Source organism: Choloepus didactylus, chromosome 1 (genome assembly GCF_015220235.1).
Source record: "Choloepus didactylus isolate mChoDid1 chromosome 1, mChoDid1.pri, whole genome shotgun sequence".
NCBI lineage: Eukaryota > Metazoa > Chordata > Mammalia > Pilosa > Megalonychidae > Choloepus > Choloepus didactylus.
The window spans coordinates 141,040,593-141,063,511 of record NC_051307.1 but is presented as its reverse complement, the minus strand read 5'-3'; positions in this window follow the sequence as shown (position 1 = coordinate 141,063,511).

Sequence of the window (22,919 nt, the reverse complement as noted above, 5' to 3'; positions counted from 1 at the left end):
AATAGTGGAGTTACAGTTCAAAAATTACTGACCTATTTGTATTCCATTGTGGTTGGAGAATGCGCTTTGAGTATATTCAATTTTTTTTTTTTTTTTAATTTCTTGAGGCTTGTTTTATGTCCCAGCTTATGGTCCCTTCTGGAGAAAGATTCATGATCACTGGAGAAAAATGAGTGTCCTGGTGATTTGGGATGTAAGGTACTATATATGTCTGTTAAAATTCTCTATATCTCTTTCTCCTTTCTTTGTGTCTCTGTTGGTAGGGCTCCCTTTAGTATCTGAAGTAGGGCAGGTCTTTTATTGGCAAAGTCTCTCAGCATTTGTTTGTCTGTGAAAAATTTAAGCTCTCCCTCAAATCTGAAGGAGAGTTTTGCTGGATAAAGTATTCTTGGTTGGAAATTTTTCTCTCTCAGAATTTTAAATATGTCATGCCACTGCCTTCTCACCTCCATGGTGGCTGCTGAGTAGTCACAGCTTAGTCTTATGTTGTTTCCTTTGTATGTGGTGAATTGCTTTTCTCTTGTTGCTTTCAGAACTTGCTCCTTCTCTTCAGTATTTGAGAGTCTGATCAGATATGTCTCGGAGTGGGTTTATTTGGATTTATTCTATTTGGAGTTCGCTGGGCATTTATGCTTTGTGTATTTATACTGTGTAGAAGGTTGGGGAAGTTTTCCCCAACAATTTCTTTGAATGCTCTTTCTAGACCTTTACCCTTCTCTTCCCCTTCTGGGACACCAATGAGTCTTAAATCTGGATGTTTTATTTTATCTATCGTACCCCTGAGATCCATTTTGATTTCTTCTATTTTTTTCTCCATTCTTTCTTTTGTTCTTTCCTTTTCTGTTCTGTGAACTTCTAGGACACTGAGACATTGTTCAGCTTCCTCTAGTCTTCTATTGTGAATATCCAGAGTCTTTTTAATTTGGCCAACAATTTCTTTTATTTTCATAAGATCTCCTATTTTTTTATTTACTCTTGCAATGTCTTATGCTCTTCTAGCGTCTTCTTTATGTTGCTTATATCCTGGACCATGGTCTTCTTGACGTCCTTTAAATCCTTTGCCATGTTTTCATTCCTCGATTGTAGTTCTTTGATTAATTGTGCGAGGTACTGTGTCTCTTCTGATATCTTGATTTGGGTGTTTGGAGTTGGATTCTCCATATCGTCTGGTTTTATCATATGGATTAAGATTTTCTGTTGTTTTTGGCCTCTTGGCATTTGCTTTGCTTGATAGGGTTCTTTCAAGTTGTAAAAAAAAATACCTATCTAATTAACCAGCAGATGGCATCTGTAAGTCACCTATACCCCTCAAGTCAGTTCTCCACCTTGTCCCTGTGGTGTGTGGGGAAATGATTCTTGTGGGGTTCAGTTGGAGAACTCAGTTTGGGTGTATTGCTGGAGCCATCTGCCCTGAATGTGGGGCATGTGTATGGGTGGCCAGGGAGGAAGGACAGCTTTAATATTCAAATCCCCCAGGTTCCTGGAGATTCAAGGCAGCCGCAAGAGCCTAAGCCTTCATTTCATTTCAGCCCCAGACCCTCTCTCTCGCTGTCCCACAAACCACCGGACTTGGCGTAGTGTCCCTGGGTTCTCTGAGCGGGTACCCCCGCCCAGCCGTTATCCTCCAGGACCTCTGTCGAAGGAATGCCGTGCTACATCACCAGTGCACGCCATCCCTCAAGGGAAGCCCCGGGCCACCGGGCCATGCCGGGGCGCTTTCAGCCTGATGCAAAGATGGCCAAATGGGGCGTCTCAACCCCCTCCTCCTCGCACAGTTCCTCCTTCCCAGCTCCAGGACAACTGGCAGGGCTCTGGGCTGTGGGCATGGCCCCGGGCAGGAGTTTATCCAGCCCTCCGAGGAGCCAGCTGCTAGCCACGGGGTTTCTTTCTGCTTCCGGCTCTCCCCTCCATTCCCCAGACCCAAGGGTATCTGCAGTGGGCTATCTTCCAGGCCAGACACTGAGAGGCCGGCCCAGCCCCCTCTTGCTGTGTTTTACTGCGTATCGCAGCTGCAGCCGCTCCTGGGTTTTTCCCTTTTTTTTTTTTTCTTAAAAGAGCCCGTCGGTCTCCAAACACCAAACCCTGGCTTCTTCAGACCGCTGTACGGCTGCGGGTCTTCCAGCCAGCTTACTCACTCGTTTCAGAATGCAGACTCCCAGTTTCACCAAGTATACAGCCCCTCTGGAACTAGGAGACCTCATCCAGCTGGTGCATCGCTGTAACTGGTATTCTGGGTCACTTTCTGGTTTTTATCTAGTGTCTTTCACAGAGGTGTTTTTTTGCCCTGTCTCACCTAGCCGCCATCTTAGTTTCTCTCTGGGCCAAAATGTTTTGTAGGTGATATAAAGAATTTAAATTTAGTTTAATATTTGATAAGGAGAAAAATGATTATAGTGCAGAGAAACTGGTATCTCCAAACACTGTTACAGTTTTAAATTGGTGCCAACTTTTAGAATGCAATTTTGCAAATTTTATTGCTTAGGACCATTTGCAAGTATTAAAAACCGACTCTGATTAACAAGCAAAAGAAAAGATTGAAGGGATAAGGATAATTGAACTACTAAAGGGATATAGTGCGTGGAATACAAGGACTGGGGATACATGTCAGAGTCATCTGGAATCAGATCCTGGAGCATGATGTGGAGTCCAGAAGGACTCTTCCTCCTGCCACTCTTTGTGAATGTGCTTCATTTTTCTGTTCCATTACTGGCCAGCTCTTTCTGTTCCCTGGTCAGTAGGTCAGGTCATTTTGCACTGTTGTACATCTGGATGGAATGCTGGTACAAAAATATATGCTTTTTCAGACTGTTCATATCCTTTGACTTAGCACTTCAACTTCTGGGATGGAATCTTAAGAAGAAAATATTTTTAAAAATCACAAACCTATCTCTCTCTATATATATACTGGCTCAAAGGTGTATACAGTAGCCAAATTTGAGACAATATGAACATCAGAAGGAACAATAATGGTAATGATTTGTGGAACATTAATTTTTTTATAAATCCATGAGTTCTTACTGATACTCAAAAAGATAGAGACTCTTCCTTAGAGAACGGCAGCTAATAGAGAAAGACTGTTAGAATTAGAAAATCACCACTTTGAAACCCCCAGTTTATAAGTTGATTTAGGCAAGGATTATCAGTAGTTGCTAAATACCATTAGTTAAGAGCCTTTTGGAAAAATGAATGTTCTTAAATCCCAAAGTATCACCCCCACAGCTTACTTAATAGCAATATAGAAAAAAACATACACCTTTACAATGGAGAAGTCTGGCACTCACCACCTTAAGCAGGTGATGAAACTTAGTTTGCCAATTGTGGGACAGCTGACATTATGACATACTTGATATGATAGAAAAAGGAATACAAAACATCACCAATGCAGTATTCTTGACAAAATTGTTTAACTTAAGTCTAAACATAAGGAAACACACAGATATATCCAGAATGTAAGACATCGTTTTAAAAAAACTTTCCTTGATATTTCATAAAAGTCAATGTTATAAAATGAAAAAAATATTGTGAAAATTGGAGAGTGGGAAGAAGATCTGTTCTAGGTTTAAAGAAACTAAAGGGACATAGGTTTCAAATGCATTGCATGAATCTTGTTTGGATCCTGGATTGAAATAAAAGTTATAAAAGGCATTTTGAGGACAATTGGAGAGAAAATAATACAGATAGTATATAAAATAATTATAAAGTTATTGAATTAATAATAGTGAAGTATGATAATGGTATTGTGATTATTAAGGAGAATGTCTTTATTCTTAGAAGATACAAGTTGATATATATATATGTTCAACTAGGGTGAACTTAAACATTTGGAAATGGACAGAAGGGATGGTAGCACATTATGAGAATAACTAACAGTGCTGAATGGTGTGTGAAGGTGGTGGAAAGGGGAAGCTCAGAGTCACATATGTCACCAGAAGGAAAGTTGGAGGTTAAAAGATGGGAATGTAAAAAACCGTGACTCTTGTGATGAACAATGATATTAGATATCCCTCTTATGAACTAGAACAAATGTATGACACTGTAACTAGAAGTTAATAATAGAGGGTCATATAGGAAAAAATATATACCTATTGCAAACTATATACTACAGTTAGTAGTATTTTAACATTCTTTCATCAACACTAACAAATGTACTATACCAAAACAATGAATCAATAATGGAGGGGGGGTGTGGTTAGGGGTATGGGAGGATTTGAGTTTCCTTTTTTTGTCTTTCTTTCTTTTCTGGAGTAATGAAAATGTTCTAAAAATTGAAAAAAAATTAATCGTGGTGATGGATGCACAACTGTATGATGGTACCATGGGCAATTGATTGTACACTTTGGATCTTTCACTAGTTTTATGGTATGTGAACAATCTCAATAAAAACTAAAAAAAAAATTTTTTTAAATAAATCTTTTCTGGAGGAAAATAACATCATCCACAGCCTCAAATTGTCTTTACAAGTTTTCACATACACTGCTTGGCACTCAATAAAAAATAATAACTGGACATATGAGAACACAAGAATTGATTATAAGAAAGAAATAAAAGAGGGAAACACACTACAGATAATGAAGTTATCAGATACAATATAAAGTATGATTGGTATGTCAAGGCATTAGAAAACAATGACAATTGTGGTAGATATTTGAAGACTGTAAAAAAGGAATCTAATGGATGGATTAAGAGCAGATTAGAAAAAAATTAAAAGAGATTTGTGAAAGATGTGTTAAAAATAAAAAATATTCAAATATATATATATATATACACAAAGAGATAGACATAAATAAAGGTATAAGTTTAGAGAGAAAAAAATATGATAAAATACAGGGGAAAAAAGCATGAAGCATATTGGAAAGGAAAACAAGGCCTAACTAATTATTCATTATTCAAAAAGAAAGAGAATAAACAAATCAGGAGAAGCAATGCTTGAATGGACAACAGCTAAGAATTTTCCAAAACTGACATAAGACATGAAGCCACAGACTGAATAATTTCTACAAATCCCAAACATGAAAAAAAAAAAAAAATCACACATTAGGTGTATCAGTATAAAACTACTAGAAAATATATACAACCTGAAAATCTTAAAGGCAATGAAAGAAAGTCTAGAAGAGCATTGATGAGACTGATTTCTCAATGAAAACAATGGAACTATATCTTCAAAATTCTTTCTTTTTAAAGTGACAACATATAATTCTACACCCAACAAAAATATCCTTCAAAAATGAAATGGAATTTTGGTGTTCTCTTTTTTTTTTTTCTTTCTAGAGTAATGAAAATGTCCTAAAATTGATTGTGGTGATGAATGCACAACTATGTGATGATACTGTGAGTCACTGATTATATACTTTCCATGCATTGTATGGTGTATGAATATACCTCAATAAAATTACATTAAGGAGAAAAAAGAAGAGGAAATAGGACTTTCAGCAAACAAAAACTAATAGAATTAATCACCAGCAAAACCACACAAAAAGAAATACTAAAGAAAGCTTTTCTGAAAGAAAAATGATTTCAAATGGAAACTCTCAAACACAGGAAGAAATAAAGAATAATGGAATGACTCATATGTGGATATAGCTAAATAAATTTTAACTGAATCAAATAATTTTTGTGGAATTCAAAATATATATGAAATTTTAAAATGACAATAATAGTATATAAATTATGAGTGGGATAAATGAAGTTAGAGTGCATTGTCTGGCTAAAGTACAAATTTATAATAGACAGTAACAGTTCAAGGATGCATGTTGTAATCTCTAGGGTAACCACTGAAAGAATAGCAAAAGAATTCACAACTAAAAAGATGACAAAGAGGGGAAATGGGATAATAGAAATAGTTAATCAAAGATAAGACAAAATAATTGAAAAGGGAAGCTAGAACAGATGGGATATAGGACAAAAAGAGAACCAATTGAAAGATGGTAAATTTAACCCCAAATACATTCAATAATTACATTATCTTTAAACAAACCAAATATTCCAATTAAAAGACAAGGATTGTCAGAGGAATTTAAAAGGAAAAACAATTGGATGCTACCTACAAGAGACTCACCTTATGTTATATACAGGGAGAAAAAAGGTCAAAATTAAAAGTATGGAAAAATATATACCATGTAAACACTAAACCAAAAGAAAAATGTGGTGTAGACCTTAAGGCATCACAAGAGATAAAAAGGGAATTTCAAAATGACAAAAGTTTCAATTTACCAAGAAAATATAATAATTCTAATTTGTATGCATCTAAGACATAGCTGCAAAATATATAAAATATCAGACAACAAAAGGTTTAAGAAAATGAAATTTATTAAAATTGGTCAAACATTAATAATACCTTTTAAATCTTGGTACTTTGGTAACTATAAAGCAATGAAAAAAATCTCATTTAAACTATAAAATAGAAGAAAAAAGAATTCACATCTTTTAAATTAGAGAATTTGTGAGTTTATAGAACAATCATGCATAAAGTACAGGATCTATATACCAACCTCTTATTAAAACCTGCAATAGTGTGGTACACGTGTCACATTGATGAAAGCACACTTTTATCATTGTACTATTAACTGTAGTCCTCACTTTAACTTAGGGTTCACTATTTCTGAAGTGCAGGTCTATGGATTATTTTTAAACAATTTTATTCTATTACCATATATACAACCTAACATTTCCCCTTTTAACCACATTCAGATATATATTTCAATTCTGTTAATTACATTCATAATATTGTGCTACCATCACCACCATCCATTACTAAAACATTTCCATCATTCTAAATAGGACCTCTGTTAAAAGACCTCTGTTTAAGCTTTAACATCCTATTACCTATCCCTACCCAGTCCCCTGGTAACCTATATACTAGATTCTGACTCTGATTTTGCTTATTCTAACTGTTTCATATAAGTGAGATCACACAATATTTGTCCTTTTGTGTCTGGCTGATTTCACAATTTTGCATCTTAAACTCATAAACATTGTAATCCATTCCCATTACACAGGTGATTTGAAAGAAAAAAAACAATTTCAAAATCTTCAAATGCTTGTAAAAATATTATTTGCTTAATAATAATGACTACCATCTTTTTTTCTTCATTTTAAAAGTGAAGGTCAGACTTATGAATTGAAAGAGAATGAATTTTGAGTCTCCTACTTGTTATTTTTTAAGCCCTGGCTGAGCATCTTTCAACAAGGACTTAACACTAATATGCCTACAATCTTTTCTGCTCATATAACATATAGGGATCATGTGCATGAGTGAAAATAGGTCAACAGTGGATTGTAATTATCAGTAATTACAACCACATTTATAGGTTTATTTTAATTTATCAATGTACCCTGTAATTCCATTCCCTATTCTGTGCTTTTTCATGATGCCGTATGGTCTCCCAAGTGTCATCCAGGATGTGACACTGGATCAGGATTGGTTACGAAGGGCCGAGACTGGGAAGCGACTGATCTGAGAGGGCCTGACAGTTTTAGGTAGGCAAGTAGTAGAATCCAGGGAGGTTCAGCTAAAACAGGGCAGTCAAGAAATAGTCTCTAGTCTAGAGTCTAGCGTCTGGGCCAGTGAGTGAGGAAAAATAGAACTAGTAAGCCTGGATGGTAATTTCTGATCCAAATCCACAGACTATTTTGTTGCCACTCTGTAGCCTTGCACCCACTGGCTTTCCCCATCATAAAAAGCCCTGACAACAAAATAATTACTAGGACTATGTTATTCTCAGTTATAATACCAGGAGAATTGCAGAATTTGGGATTGGATTCTATCAGATTTTGAATTCTCAATCTAGTTTTAAACTCCATTTTTGCATCCTTACTTGTTAACATTCTTTTGCCTACAACTAATTTTTGATCTCCAAACAACCTAGGTGATACTGGTTATAAAACGGTTAAATAAAAAAACCTCTGAGCTTCTACATACAGGAAGGATGTTTAACAGATTTGCATGGGAATTATCCTGCCCAGTGGGGGATCTTTTCCAGCCCAGACTCCAACTGCAAATTACTTTCCCATCACAAAATATGTGAAATACAACCCTTCACAATGCAACAGGCAGGTAGAACACAGAGGTAAGAGACAGAAAGTATTCAAAACAGAGCCAAAGGTTGCAATCCTTGCAAATAAAAACAGAAGTCATTCCCTAAGGAATACGTAGAATAAGCAAAGAGCATTTGGCAGAAAGCACTGGATGAAAGCCACCTCCTTTAAAGATAGTTAATAATGTTTCTATAGTTAAAGTGAACTTAGAGCAATGATAAATTATATATATTTTTAAAACCTTCTGTAATTGGTAATTAAAGCACACACTCAAGGATATATCTTTTCTGGAGCAGAGAGACACAAACAAAGACATGTCAGAACATAGGCGACCAAAGAAAAAAAACCAGATTAGAGGTGTGTATAACCAGTTGGTTAAAAGTTTCACCAGTAGCTTACTGAGGAAGACGTGAATATTAGCGTCAGGATTAGTTTGTTTATTATTCATACTTTATTACTAATTCTACAGAATGTTTTATATAGTTCTCATTCCAAAATACAGGTTCAGACATTCTCACTATCTCTTTTTGCTGCTATAACTTTTCAAGTTAAGAACTATCCAGTCTCTGGTGTACATAGTTATTAGAATTGAATGGACTCTCTTAATTATATTGGTCAAGACACTGCTGCCCAGAGTGTCAAAGAAGGTAAGCAAGCAGGTTAAGCTACCATGGTGGGGAACAGAGAACAACAGCACATTTCAGGCTAGGCTGTTGTGTGTGCAAGTGTCTCCCATTACATAAAAGATTCTAGAACTATGGCAACTAAGCTAATTCTAATCTCCACCAATTGCTGATCCTGAAGCCATGAACAAACTTCCTGACCTGAGTAGTGGGTTGTTTTTTTTTTTTAACCCTATTTGAGCCCATATTCAACTCCGGCTACTTGCCTATGACTCTCCTCTTCTTCGTGTAAAATGTTGATTTAAGTTGCCAGATGGAGTGAGCTGAAGAGTGTATGGGAGATGCAGAAAAGGAACAAGAGAGGGTATAGTCGAGTCTTATGAGACATTTCAAGTGATGGGAACATTCAACCCAATCTGCTGTGTTGTGTTTTTAGAGCGGCTGCTTTCTTCTTTTCTATTTAAAGCCACACAAAATGTCTCCTAAGACTTATCTATGCAATCTCTGTTTTTTAATGTCATTCTTTATTGTCATCTTCTTAAGAATAATCAGTTACTGAATAATTCCTATACGCAAAATAATCATTGTCAGTTCCCGAGGGGAAGGCTATTAGAGATATCTTACTCTTCCTCTTTGCTGCTCTCCCTCCCTCCATTCCTATCCCAGCCCTTGCTGTTTAAAAACTTCTTCTCCTAGAAGTCTTTTCTCTAACTTTTTAGTTAGAAAATGGGCTCACATTTTATTTCTATGACCACAGGATGGAGAGCCTGGATTTGGTTCTAGGCAAAATTGTTGAGTATACAAAGCTAATTTTGTTATTGTTGTTTTCTTTATTAGAGAAGTTGTGGGTTTACAGAACACTCATGCACAAAATATACATTTCCCATATACCACCCAATCACCAAACCCTACATCTATGTGGAACATTTGTTATAATTGATGATAGCACATTTCCACAATTGTACCATAAACTATAGTCCATGTTTAATCTTGGATCCACTGTTTGTATAGTGTAGTTCCATGGATTATTTTTTTAATTTTTATTCCATCACCATATACACAATCTAACATTTCTCCTTTTAATCACATTCAGATATATATTTCAGTGCTGTCAATTATGTTCACTGTGTTGTGCTATCATCACCACCATCCATTACCAAAACATTTCTATCATTCCAAATAGGAACACTGTACATTTTTTAATTTCCCATCTCCATTACTCCATTACCATTCCCTTTTTCTTCTTTTTTTTTTTTTCTTTTTTCACTTCATATATTCTTCAACTCAATCTAATTAAGAAACCATGGATTCTGGAAGTATGTAGCCACTATTAAATCACAGCATAACAGGGAGGAACTCAGGGAGATATGTACCCTCATCTTCTCTCCTCTCATTGACTGAGCCCAACAGCAAACCAGAGACAAGGAAGCCTGGGTAATGAAGTTCAGAGAAACTAGCTTCCCAGGGCACAAAGACAGGTACAGACAGGTGGACAGACAGATGGAGAATATCCAGCACACCATTTTCTTTCTGTTTTCTCCCTGTTTGTCAAACAACCCTTCTCAGTCTCTTTGATAACTTCATTTCCTCCTGTCTGACCACTAAATGTCACAATGGCATAGTGCTCAGTCCAACGTCCTCTTTTCTTCTCACCCCATAGTTTCTCCTCAGGAGAACTCTACCCATTTGTAAGGCTGCAATTACCACCTGTATACCAATGACCTACAAATTTATCATTCCAGCCCAGACCACTCTGAACCTGAGGCCTGAATCTCTGAATGCTTACTGGATAGCTCCAGTTAAATGCCTCAAAGTGCCCACAATTGCTCCCAGAATCTTCTCCTCTAAATGGGACCACTTCCAGTGTTCCCTGTCCCCAAGAATGACTTCATGGTCAGATAGTTCTGCAAGTCCCAAATCCTTTCCTTCACGCCCCATATGCAATACATTACTATGCCCAGTGGTTTTGCCTTTGAAAATTTCTCAGATCTATCCAGTACTCTTCACACCCACCATCATCAAGATCCAGGGAACTTCATCTTCACTAGGACACTATCATCAGCACCTCACTTCTACCTCCATTCTAATCTGTTTTCAACATAGTAGCCAAAGTGATTGTGGTGGTTTGGAGCTATGTACCCCAGAAATACAACTTCTTAAACTTAATCTATTGCTGTCTGTGTGAACCCGTTGTAAATAAAACCTTTAGATTAAGTCACTTCAGTTAGGGGGTGACCCAACTGACTGAGGACTGGAACTTATTCCTGACATTGAAGGCCGTATAGGAAAGAAAGAGAAGAGAGAAAGACACAGAGGGAGTAGCCAGAAGCTGACACTCAACAGAGCCCAGAAGAAAGAGGAGAAGACAAGAGAGGCCACCACCTACACTGCCACATGACAGAAAAGCCAAGCACCAAGGATCACTAGCACCCAGCCCCAGATGTTTTCTGAAAGAAAGCATCACCTTGATAACACCTTGATTTTGGGCTTTTCCAAGTGTCAAAATCATGAGCCAATAAATTCCCATTGTTCAAGCCAATCCATTGCAGGGTTTTTGCTTTGGCAGCCAGGAGAACTGTAACAGTAATATTTAAAAATAATCACAAGTGAGAGGTGGGGCAAGATGGTGGCATAGGGAAGTGTGGAATTTAGTTGATCCTCTAGGGCAGCTAGTAAATAGCCAGGAACTTTCTGGAAAAAATGTTCAGGGCGGAACTAAGGTATGTCTGAGAGACAAAGCAACTAGTTGAGTGACAGAGATAATTCCCTTAAGGGTGTAGAGCAGAGCCCAGCACAAATGGTGGCTCACATTCAGAGAATTCAGACCCCAGGGGCTGGAAAACAGAAACAGTTTAAGCCTGCCATCTACCTCAGCCTATGTCTCAACAGCCATCCTTGGCAGGAAAAGGGTCTGCTGAGATTTAAAGGCACTGTACCATTTTATGCTGGTAAGGAGCTACAGGCTGACACATGCCACCTGCTGGGCAGGATAGGAAAAGCACAGAGTCAAGAGATTTCACAGCAAAGACTAGCACCCTGCAAGGTCTCTTCCCCAAGGAAACTTGATTCTGTTTACACCCTCTTCCTGAGTCCTGGGCCTGTCTTGTTTGAGAAAATCTGACTGTGTTTTCTTTGAGACCCTCCTCCTCAAAAAAAAAAAAAAAAAACACACAAACTTCCATTTAGGCAGGGCAAGAATAAGAAAAAGAAGAGCTGAGGAATTCTGATCAGTTAAATGGAAGCTGTGCTACAGGTCTAGAATAAGTGGAACTGAATGTCAAAGAACAGATAGAGAACCAAGCCAACCAACAAGAAAACTCTAGGTAAAAGAGAGAAAATGACCACCAGAATGAACTAATCAAGGAAACCAGATGCCTAGACACGAGTAAAAAATCATGACTCATACTGGGAAGCACAAAGATATGGCCCAGTCAAAGGAACAAAGTAGTACCTCAACTGAAATACAGGAGTTGAAACAACTAATTAAAGGTGTTCAAACAACTCTTCTAAATCAATTCAGTGAGTTGAAGGAAAATGTGTCCAGAGAGATGAAGGATAAAAAGACACAGTTTATCCATACAGAAAAACTCAAAAGCTTGAAAAAATATGTGGCAGAACTTATGGGAATGAAAGACACAACAGAAGAGATGAAAAACACAATGGAGACATACAACAGCAGATTTTAAGAAACAAAGGAAAGGATTAGTGAACTAGAAGACAGGACATCTGAAATCCTACACAAAAAACAACAGATCGGGAAAAGAATGGAAAAATACGAGGAGGTTCTAGGGAAATGAATGACAACATGAAGCACATGAATATAAGTGTTATGGGTGTCCCAGAAGGAGAAGAGAAGGGGCAGAAAGAATAATGGAGGAAACAATAACTGAAAATTTCCCATCTCTTATGAAAGACACAAAATTACAGATCCAAAAAGTGCAGCATACCCCAAACGGAATAGATCCAAATAGACCTACTCCAAGACACTTACTAATCAGAATGTCAAATGTCAAAAACAAAGAGAGAATTCTGAAAACAGCATGAGAAAAGCAATCAATCACATACAATGGAAGCTCAATAAGCCTATGCAAAGATTTCTGAGAAGAAACCACGGAGGTGAGAATGCAGTGGAATAATATATTTAAGATACTGAAAGAGAAAAACTGCCGGCCAAGAATTCTATATCTGGAAAAACTGTCCTTCAAAAATGAGGGAGAGTTTAAAATACTTTCCAACAGACAGACACTGAGAGAGTTTGTTAAACAAGAGACCTGCTCTACAAGAAATACTAAAGGGAGCACTACAGGCAAATGGGAAAAGACAGGAGAGAGAGATTTGGAGAAAAGTGTAGAAATGGAGATTATCAGTAAGGGTAAACAAGAGAGAAAAAAACAAGATAGGACATATAAAATCCAAAAGCTAAAATAGTAGAAGAAAGTACTGCCTTTAAAAGTTAAGAACACAGGTTATCAGGTGATAGAAAGAGGATGGAGATAGAACATTTAATGCTGAAGGAGTACAGAATGTTCAACAGAATTGACTGTAAAGATCCAGAAATGAATAGCACAATGCTATCTGATAGCAGCACAATATTTTTATAACTATAATGAATAAAGCTGAGTGTGAATATAGTTGAAAGAGGAAGGGTAAGGGTATGTATGACATCAGAAGGATAGGTAAGAGGATAAAAACTGGGACTGTATAACATAGCAAAACCTAGAGTGAACAATGATGGTGATAAAATGTACAAATATAAGGAAGTTTTTACATGAAACAGAACAAATGAATGTCACCGTTGCAAGGTGTTGAAAATGGGATGGCATATGGAAAAAATACAATCAGTACAAACTAGGGTCTATAGCTAACAGTAGCAGTGTAATATTCTTCCATTAATTGTAACAAAGGCAATATAGCAAAGGTAAATGTCAGTAAGAGGTGGATATAAGGGAGGGGTGTGGGATTCTTGCTGTTGTTGTGGCTGTCTCTCTTTTTTATTTTTTGATTATTATTTTTTTCACTTTCTTCTTTCTTTGTGGAAGAAATGGAAATGTCCTCATATAGATCGTGGTGGTGAATGCATATTATATGATTATAATGGGAGCCATTGATAGTTCATTTAGGATGCATTGTATGGTGTGTGAATAAAACTGTTTAAAAAATAAACAGAAAAAAACAAGTGCTGGAGAAGAAGGGGAGAGAGAGAGATACCTATTCACTGTTAGTAGGGAAGTAGAATGGCATAGCCCAGCTGGAGGGCAGTATGGTGGTTCCACATGAAGCTGGGTATAGGGCTGCCATATAATTCTGCAACCCCATTATGTGGTGTATACTTGGAAGAACTGAAAGCAGGGACACAAACAGACATTTGCACACTGGGGTTTATGACAGCAGTATTCACAATTTGCAATGGACGGAAATATTCTAAGGTACATCGATGGATGAATGGAAGGGTGAACTGTGATGTATACATACAACAGAATATTGAGCAGCAGCAAGAAGGACTGATGTTGTGAGGCACGCAACTAGGTGAATGAATCTTGAGGACATTATGTTGAGTAAAATAAGCCAAAAACAAAGGGAAAAATAGTGTAAGTCCTTACTAATATAAACTAACTATAATGAGCAAGTGCTGAGAATTGAAACTGAGAGCATAGGTTATCTAGGGATGGAGCATGAGCAGAGTTTGGGCAACTGATGATTAAGCAGTACAGAATGTTCAATGAGGCTTATTGTAAAGGTCCCTAGATTGTAAGCTCTTAGAGCAGTCACATCTATTCCTGAGTTTCAACTGTTATTTCTAAATTCTGAGATGCTGAGCTCTTCATGTATAACCTGGTAGTTCCCTGGAACTTTGGGTATCTGTGTGACACCTGAGATTCAGAATTAGAGTTCTGCAGCTCTGAAAGTCAGCATTACCCCATACACCAACTGTTAAAGAAGCTGAAAAAGAGATCAGACTACAGTTAGAGATATGAACGAAATGGACTTGGTTAGGATAAAGGTAAATAAGAAAACAGGGTAAAGGATGATATTGACTCTAATTTAAAACTCCAACTTCTGTATGAGATCAAAGTAAGAGGTTTATTTGGTACAAAATTTATATTTTCTGTAGCACAGTATCTAATTTAACCTGTCTGGTCAGTTTATTTAAACAACATAATTACATGCACCTAGAATAGGGAATGAGATCTTGTTATTCTGTACAGGCTAAAGTAATACCCCAATACATCCCAGAATATTTTGGGCAGAAAATAAAAAAAATAATTGCAAAGTCTCCTTGAGGGACTGGGGGAAATGTTGAACTATTAACTTCCCCATCTGGAGAATTCCTGCTATTCTCTTAAGCAATAGGGCTCCAAATTTAATAAGCCAAGCCCTCGACCTTGGGGCTTGCCCTTATGAAACTTATCGCTCCAAAGGTGAAGCTGAACCTACATATTACTATGCCTAAGAGTAACCCCCAGAGAACCTCTTTTGTTGCTCAGATGTGGCCAGTATCTCTAAGCCAACTATGCAAATTAACTCACTACACTCCCCCCTACATGGGACAAAACTCCCAGAGGTATAAGTCTCCCTGGCAATGTGGGACATGACTCCCAGGGTTAAGCCTGGCCTGGTATCATGGGATTGAGAATGCATTCTTGATCAAAAGGGGGAAAAGAAATGAAACAAAATAAAGTTTCTGTGGCTAAGAGATTTCAAATAGAGTTCAGAGGTCATTCTGGAGGCTATTCTTATGCATTATATAGATATTCCTTTAATTTTCTAGTGTATTACAATAGCTAGAAGGAAATACCTGAAACTATTGAACAGCAATGCAGTAGCCTTGATTCTCGATGATGATTGTATTACTAAAGAGCTTTTATCATGTGACTGCATTTCATGAAAACCTTGTGACTGAGAGTCCCTGGATCCAGTGTATGAGCAAGAAAATAACCACAAAAAAATATAAAAATTATGGGGGGGGGGGGGAATGGGGGTATGGGATGTTTTGGGTGTTCTTTTTTATTTTTATTGTTTAATTATTTTTAATTTTAATTTTCTTGGAGTAATGAAAATATTCAAAAATTGACTGTGTTGATGAATACACAGCTATATGATGATACTGTGATCCATTGACTGTATACTTTGGATGGATTATATTGCGTGTGAACACATCTCAATAAAATTGCACTTAAAAAATATGTATGTATATATATACCTGAAAAACAACAGCAACAAACAAAATAGAATTACTCTGGCTAAGAGATTTAAAACAGAATGGGGAGGTCATTCAAGTTGCTTTATGAAAATCTCAGCCAGATATCACAAACTGCCAAGGTATGCAAAGCCTCAAGTAGCAATGTTCCTCTAAACCCTAAGGACTTGGGGACACCAGAAACAAATGACAAGATAAAGAACCCAGTAAACTATCTAACTTAAAGGACATTTGGAGCACCCCACATATCTACCAACCACAAACAATTATGTAATCATCTTCCTTTTCTTTAAAAACCCTTGCTTGGAAGCGTCAAGATGGGACTCAACTTGGGCTGCTACCTGAATCTGTGCTCTCCAAATTGTAATTCTAAGACCCCAAATAAATGCCTTTGTTGCCTTGCAAAAATAGAAAAATAATCATAAGTCTGTTCATTCTGCTCAGATGCTTTATAGTTTTTAATGATTTCCCTCAGACTTCTGATCAGAACCCTTGGTGTGATCCCTAAGGCCTCCTTAGATCTGCACTACCCTATTACTTATTCTCTCTGCTTTTGTGACACTGTTCTTCCTTCAGTTCTTGAGATACGCCAATCCTCCTCCTGCCAGAGGAGCTTTATGCTTGGCTTCTCTGTCTGAATACTCTCCTTCTCCATTCTTCATTCCTTTTCCTAGATAATTCTAACTCATCCTCCAGATCACAACTCAGACAATTTTTCTGGGAGAAAATATTCCCAACTTATCCCCCCAATCCCTGTATGCTCTCCCATAGTATCAAGTAACTTTCCTTTATAGAACTTAACCTTGTTTCTAATTTTAAATTTATTGGTGGTGATCAGTTGATTAATTTCTCTTATCCTCAGTAAATGGTAAGAGCCATGTGGATAGGACTATGTCTATTTTGCTTACTATTGTATTCACAGCAGTATGCCTGGTGTATGGTATATGATCAACAAATAATCTGTTAAAGAAGCTGTTGATGAGTGAATGAATGAAACAATGCAATGCTAATCTGATGGCTGGAAAGCACTGTGATATCTTGGGTGGAGGCCAATAATACAAGACTGAGACATGAACTAAAATGCAGAAATGTAATTTTTAATGATTTCAAGATTTCTGTGAATTAGAAAGTCTATTCAGACAATCCCTTGGGTGTGCCTTGACTCAAGGAATGCTGGGACCTTCACAACCCAGGCCAGAAGAAAAGGGGACGAACCCAGAGCCTGAGAGAATCTCACCTGGCCTACAGTACACATTAGAGGAGGGCCTGCTGTGAGGTGAGAGCTCAAGAAAACAGCCCAAGCTGCTTAGGTTAATGCTTGGGTGCTCAGAGTTGACAGAGAGTTTATCACATAACTCAGTACTTGTTACAGAGAGCTGTCCCGCAGGGCTTTGCCATTCCTGTCAGTCAGATGCAAAGATTTTCCAATCAGATAGCACAGGAGAGTGGCAGAGTTAGAGGTAGAAAAAGAAACTGGTCAAACTGGCTGTGTTTACATGGCTGAGTGCTCTCATTTCAGGGAAACCATTTTGTGCAGCCTAATGTTCCCTGCAACCATGCTAGCACCCTTTTCCCACTTCCAAAATGTTTTGGAGTTGTCATGTAAACCCAATCTGTAATTCAAAATAAACAGTAAAATTATTTTTAGAAACAAAACATGCTGTTTCATCTTTTAACCTAACATGAATAAAAATATAGTTAAGAAACATGTTTTGTAAGTAGTGCAAGATTTCTTCTATATCTGAATTTAACATACTACCGTGGATGAGAGACAAAATCTGTGACTAACAACCATAACTGATTAGGTTGAATTGTTAGCCTGTGGAGCTACCAAAGATTTACAGGATTAGGATTTTTTAAAATGCCATGACAACTGGTATCCCCCAATATCAGATAAACTTTGTTTAATCTATCTATAGAAAATATCAAGTCTCAGACTCTGGCCAATTGGGTCTTGTTTGTTTGTTATTTGCTTAACTTTTAAAGCATTTCTCCATTTTTGAATGTCTGTGTTATTCACATCTTGATGCAGCCATTTTCAATTATTTATAGAACTAGATTGGAGGCACACACCGTGCATACAAAGAGTGAAAGAAAGAAAGAACAGATCCAGGAAATGCCTGCCCTTAGAGGCGTGATAATGCCAAGACTCAGACTTGACTGCAGTTTTCCAAACTCCTCTCTGTTTCCAATGGCAACTGAAATACAACCAGCAGTGTTTCACATTTAGATTGCTTTTGTCAGTAGGTTGCATAATTAGGTTGACTATCTTAATCTCTCTTAGAGCTAAAACATAGAAATACCTTATTTGATAAAGAAAAAAAAGAAAAACACTGTGAAGTATTTGAAATCAAAGCATCTGTGGATTTCTAACATCAACACATAACATCCTTTCCTGCTTTGGTTTCAGAGTTTGAACACTGGAACTGCGTCTAATGGTGAGGTTTGTAGAAAAAATTGCTGTGGTTACTTTTTACAATCAGAGTCAGAATGAAAATGGATTGAATCATAATATCTCTCACTACAAAGTTAGGAAAAGGAAACAAAGCGATCACACTCAACAAGCATTTTATGAGGATTTATGATGCCAAAGCGTCATGTTTGGCCCAGTGGAAAAGAAATGAACAAGACAAAATCCTGCCTCACTGAGCTTATAACCTATTAAGGAGAATTTTACTGTTAAAAATAAGAACATAACAGTGACTATTTTGTATGTCTTGAGATTGTCAAACAAGTTCTTATAAGAGGAGAGAAAAATTACTCTGTGCTGACGAGATCAGAGAAGACTTGGTGGGAAAGAATGTCAGTAGAGTGAAGCCTTAAAACAACAGAGGCAGGAAGCCCCAAACCCCATTACAGTTCCTGTCTTAGTCTAAAATTTTTCTAAAACAATGAGTAAAGTGCCCATTTTGAAAATCGCAAGCTGCTTTTCTGATTGCTTTAAACCCTCAGGTTTATCTCCTAGAAGGACTAGTTATTTATTTACATTATTTTCAAGTAAGTGAAATACCGGCATTGGTTCTAGCAGAAAGAACTCCGTAAAGCATTTAAACTAATCCACATATTTCCACCCTTCAAGACAAGTAGAGATTGGTTTTGTTTTTGTTTTTTTTAATTTCACAGTCACATAGGCATGTTGTTTTTATCCCAGGTAAGGATTAAATCAGGCCCCCAAATGCTAGTTTTATAAAGCATCACTTTTCACATTTTCATCCACCCCCATTGTCTTAGCACTTCAAACACTTCCTCTTCCACATGTCTAATGTTCAGTTACCTCCTACTGGATACTGCTAAGAGACTAAGAGGTTCCTACTTTCTTCATACAAATATGTACCTGTTCATCCTAACACTTTTCTTCAGCACACACACACACACACACACACACACACAGGCATCATGGAGGAAGAGTAAAATTCTCTCCCCAGATAGTTCTTTCGTTGTCACAAGACTATCCCCTGAAAACCCATAGTAAAATATTGATGTGTTACAGAGAGAGAGTGTGTGTTAAGTTTTGTTATAGAAGGTCGAACTTATCATAAAGTCACCCACTGAAGATTGACTCCAAAAATATATATATAACATATATATAATATACACTACATATTATATATAAGTAAATAATATAATATTAATATATTATATATAAATATATAATATGTTACTTATAAATGTAATATACATATATATATATATATATATATATATATATATATATATAGCCACTGGAGAGTTTTCCTATCTCCTTTTGACTGCCTCAGAAATAGAGGACTTAATGCATGCCAAATAACCCCTTTGGCAAGGACTAATTTATTCAATTAGCTGTCATTCAACAAATGTTTATTAAGTAAACATTGTGATCTCAGGCTTTTTATTTTTAAGTAGTAATTTATATTATTTTAATTTTTATTAACATAGTAAAAGTTGACTGGAAATTTAGGAGATATAAATAAGCAAAAAGAATAGAAATCTGCAATTCAGCCACCACTCTCTGTATTAAAACAGTTTATGAGTGCCTTTTTTCTTCTAGATTATAATTCCCCCAAGACCAAAGAACATATTTTGTCTATCCTTTTAGCATTCCATGCATATTGCACATAATTGGGAGTTTATAAATGATTAAAACCATCATTTTCAATCTGGCTGGTGGAAGATTGTAGACACATACATGGAAAGCCATTTCCAAACCACACAGCCTGCCTTAGATCTCTCTTCCACAGCTATTCCAGGGAGATTCTAGAACCTTACTTGTATATTGGCATCACCAGATTAAACCCTAAACCAAAGTTTCTCAGTGTCGGCACCACTGACATTTTGGACTGGATAATTCTTCTTTTGTGGAGGCCTATGCTTTATATCGAAGGATGGTTAATCCCCTGGCCTCCATCCACCATAAACAAGAACCACCCCTCTGCCCAGTTGTGACAACCAAAAATGTCCCCAGGCATTGCCAAAGGTCCCTGTGGACATGAGGATGGGGGACAAACTCATTCCAGTTGAGAACTGTCCTTGACCAATTAAATCAGAATCTCAATTTTTTTTATTAAGCTCCTTAGGAGATTCTAATGTACAACCTAGGAAGTTCAAGAGAATGGGACTGTGTCTGTCACTGTCATGTTCACTCACTGCTCTAGCACCAGCCCCTAGTAGATTGTCTGGAGCATATTAGGCTCTCAAAAAATAGTAATGAATTAAACGGTATATGACAGAATCTCAGTAGGGGTAGGAAGACTAGTTTGAAAAGTCTCCTGAGGTAATTCTGATGACCCAATCAACACACACTCTCCCAGCAGTGGAGGACATATAGACTGATGGAATAGAATTGAGAGTTCAGAAATAAATCTAAGGCCAACTGATTTTTGACAAGGGTGCCAAGACCACTCTGTGGGAAAGAACAGTCTCTTCAACAAATGGTAGTGGCAAACTAATATCCATATGCAAAAGAATGAAGGTGGACCCATACCTTATACCACATACAAAAATAAACTGAAAATGAATCAAAGCCTTAAGTATACGAACCAAAACTATAAAACTTCTGGAAGAAAACGTATGTAAGCATATTCAATACCTTCTGTTATGTAATGGTTTCTTAGACTTTACACCAAAGCACAACAAAAGAAAAAAAATAGATAAATAGGTCTTCATCGAAATTGAAAACTTTTGTGCATCAAAGGACCTTATCATCAAAGTACAAAGACAGCCTACACAAGGGGAGAAAATTTTTGGAAACCACAACCTGATAAGGGTTTAATATCCTAATATATAAAGAAATCCTAACTCAACAATAAAAAGACAAATAACCCAATTTAAAAATGGGCAATACACTTGAATAGATATTTCTTCAAAGAAGATATACAGATGTCCAAAAAGCACATGAAAAAGATGCTCAACATTATTTACCATTAGGGAAATGCTAATCAAAACCACAATTAGATACCTTTTCACACCCACTGGAATAGCTACTATTAAACAAAGAGAAAATTACAAGTGTTGGAGAGGATGTGGAGAAATAGGAACACATTCATTTTTGGTAGAAATATAAAATGGTGCAGCTGATGTGAAAAACTGTTTTGCAGCTCCTCAGATAGATAAGTATGGAATTACCATATGAGACAGCAATCTCACTTCTAGGTATATACACAAAAGAATTGAAAGCCAGGACTCAAACAGATATTTGCACACCAATGTCCATAGTAGCATTATTCACAATTGCCAAAAGATGGAAGCAACCCAACTGTTCATCAACCAACAAATGGATAAACAAAATGTGGTTTTTACGTACAATGGAATATTATGTAACCATAAGAAAACATGGAGTTCTGATACATGTGACATGTATGAAACTTGAAGACATCATATTGGGTGAAACGAGCCAGACACAAAAGTACAATTACTGTATGATCTCACTGATATGAGATAATTAGTATAAGCAAATTGGTAGAGTCAAAAACTAGAAAATAGGTTACCAGGGACTGGAACGGGGGTAGGGAATGGGGAGTTAATGCTTAGTTGGTACAAGCATTTCTGTTTGGGGTGATGGAAACATTTTGGTAATAGATGGTTGTGATGATAACACAACATTGGAATGTAATTAACAGCTGAATTATATACTTGAATGTGGTTAAAAGGGGGAAATTTTAGGTTGTAAATATATATTACGTGAATAAAAACTAAACAAAACAAAACCATAGGAATGTACAACAAGAAGAGTATAAAGTATGGACTATAGCTAATAGCACAATTATAACAACATTCTTTCATCAATGTTAACAAAGCTATCTTACTAATGCATAATATGAATAATAGGGCAAAGGTGTGTGTGAGGGGAATTGTATGGGAGCTCTGTGTTTTCTGCATGTTTATTCTATAAACCAACAAACTTCTCTAATAAATTTTTTTTTAAATTTAAAAATAAAAAAGCCCAGTACCAAGACTAAAACCTACTTCCTTTAACACCAAGCCTGGTGGTCTACCCCCATAACATTCTGCAGTTCATAAATAATGGTTCTGTGAAAGAGCTGAGGCTGCATGGAAGGCCAGGAGATCTCCTAGGCCTTCCAGCTTCCTCATAAATAGAGCTGAGTCATGTAAAAGGCAACTTCCAGTAGCTTGGTATACCTGTAAGTATGAATTTGGGTGCAAGTAACTGAAAACCCAGTTCATACTGGATTAAACAATACAAGAAATTTATTGACTCACATAACTGAAAAGTCCAGAAGTAGGTATTGTGGCAGAAAGAAGCTTGGTCTGTTTATTCAAACAATGTGATCAGAATGTAGGTTCAGCTTCTCATTCCTCAGCAATGTTTCCTGAGTGGTGGCTCCATTCCCAACAGGGTTTCCCCATTAGGTTTCAAGAAGGCTGCAAGGCTATAAGTTTCCAGCAGAAAAGAGAAAGTACTTTCTGCAATTGGAAGTTCCAGAGCACAGTCTTACTGGTTCTGATTTGCCTGATTCATCTTACATGTGGTGTTTTGAAGCTGTATGCACCCCAGAAAGGCATGTTCTTAAAGTTAATCCATTCCTGAGGTTGTAAGCCCATCATAAGTATGACATTTTGATGAGGCT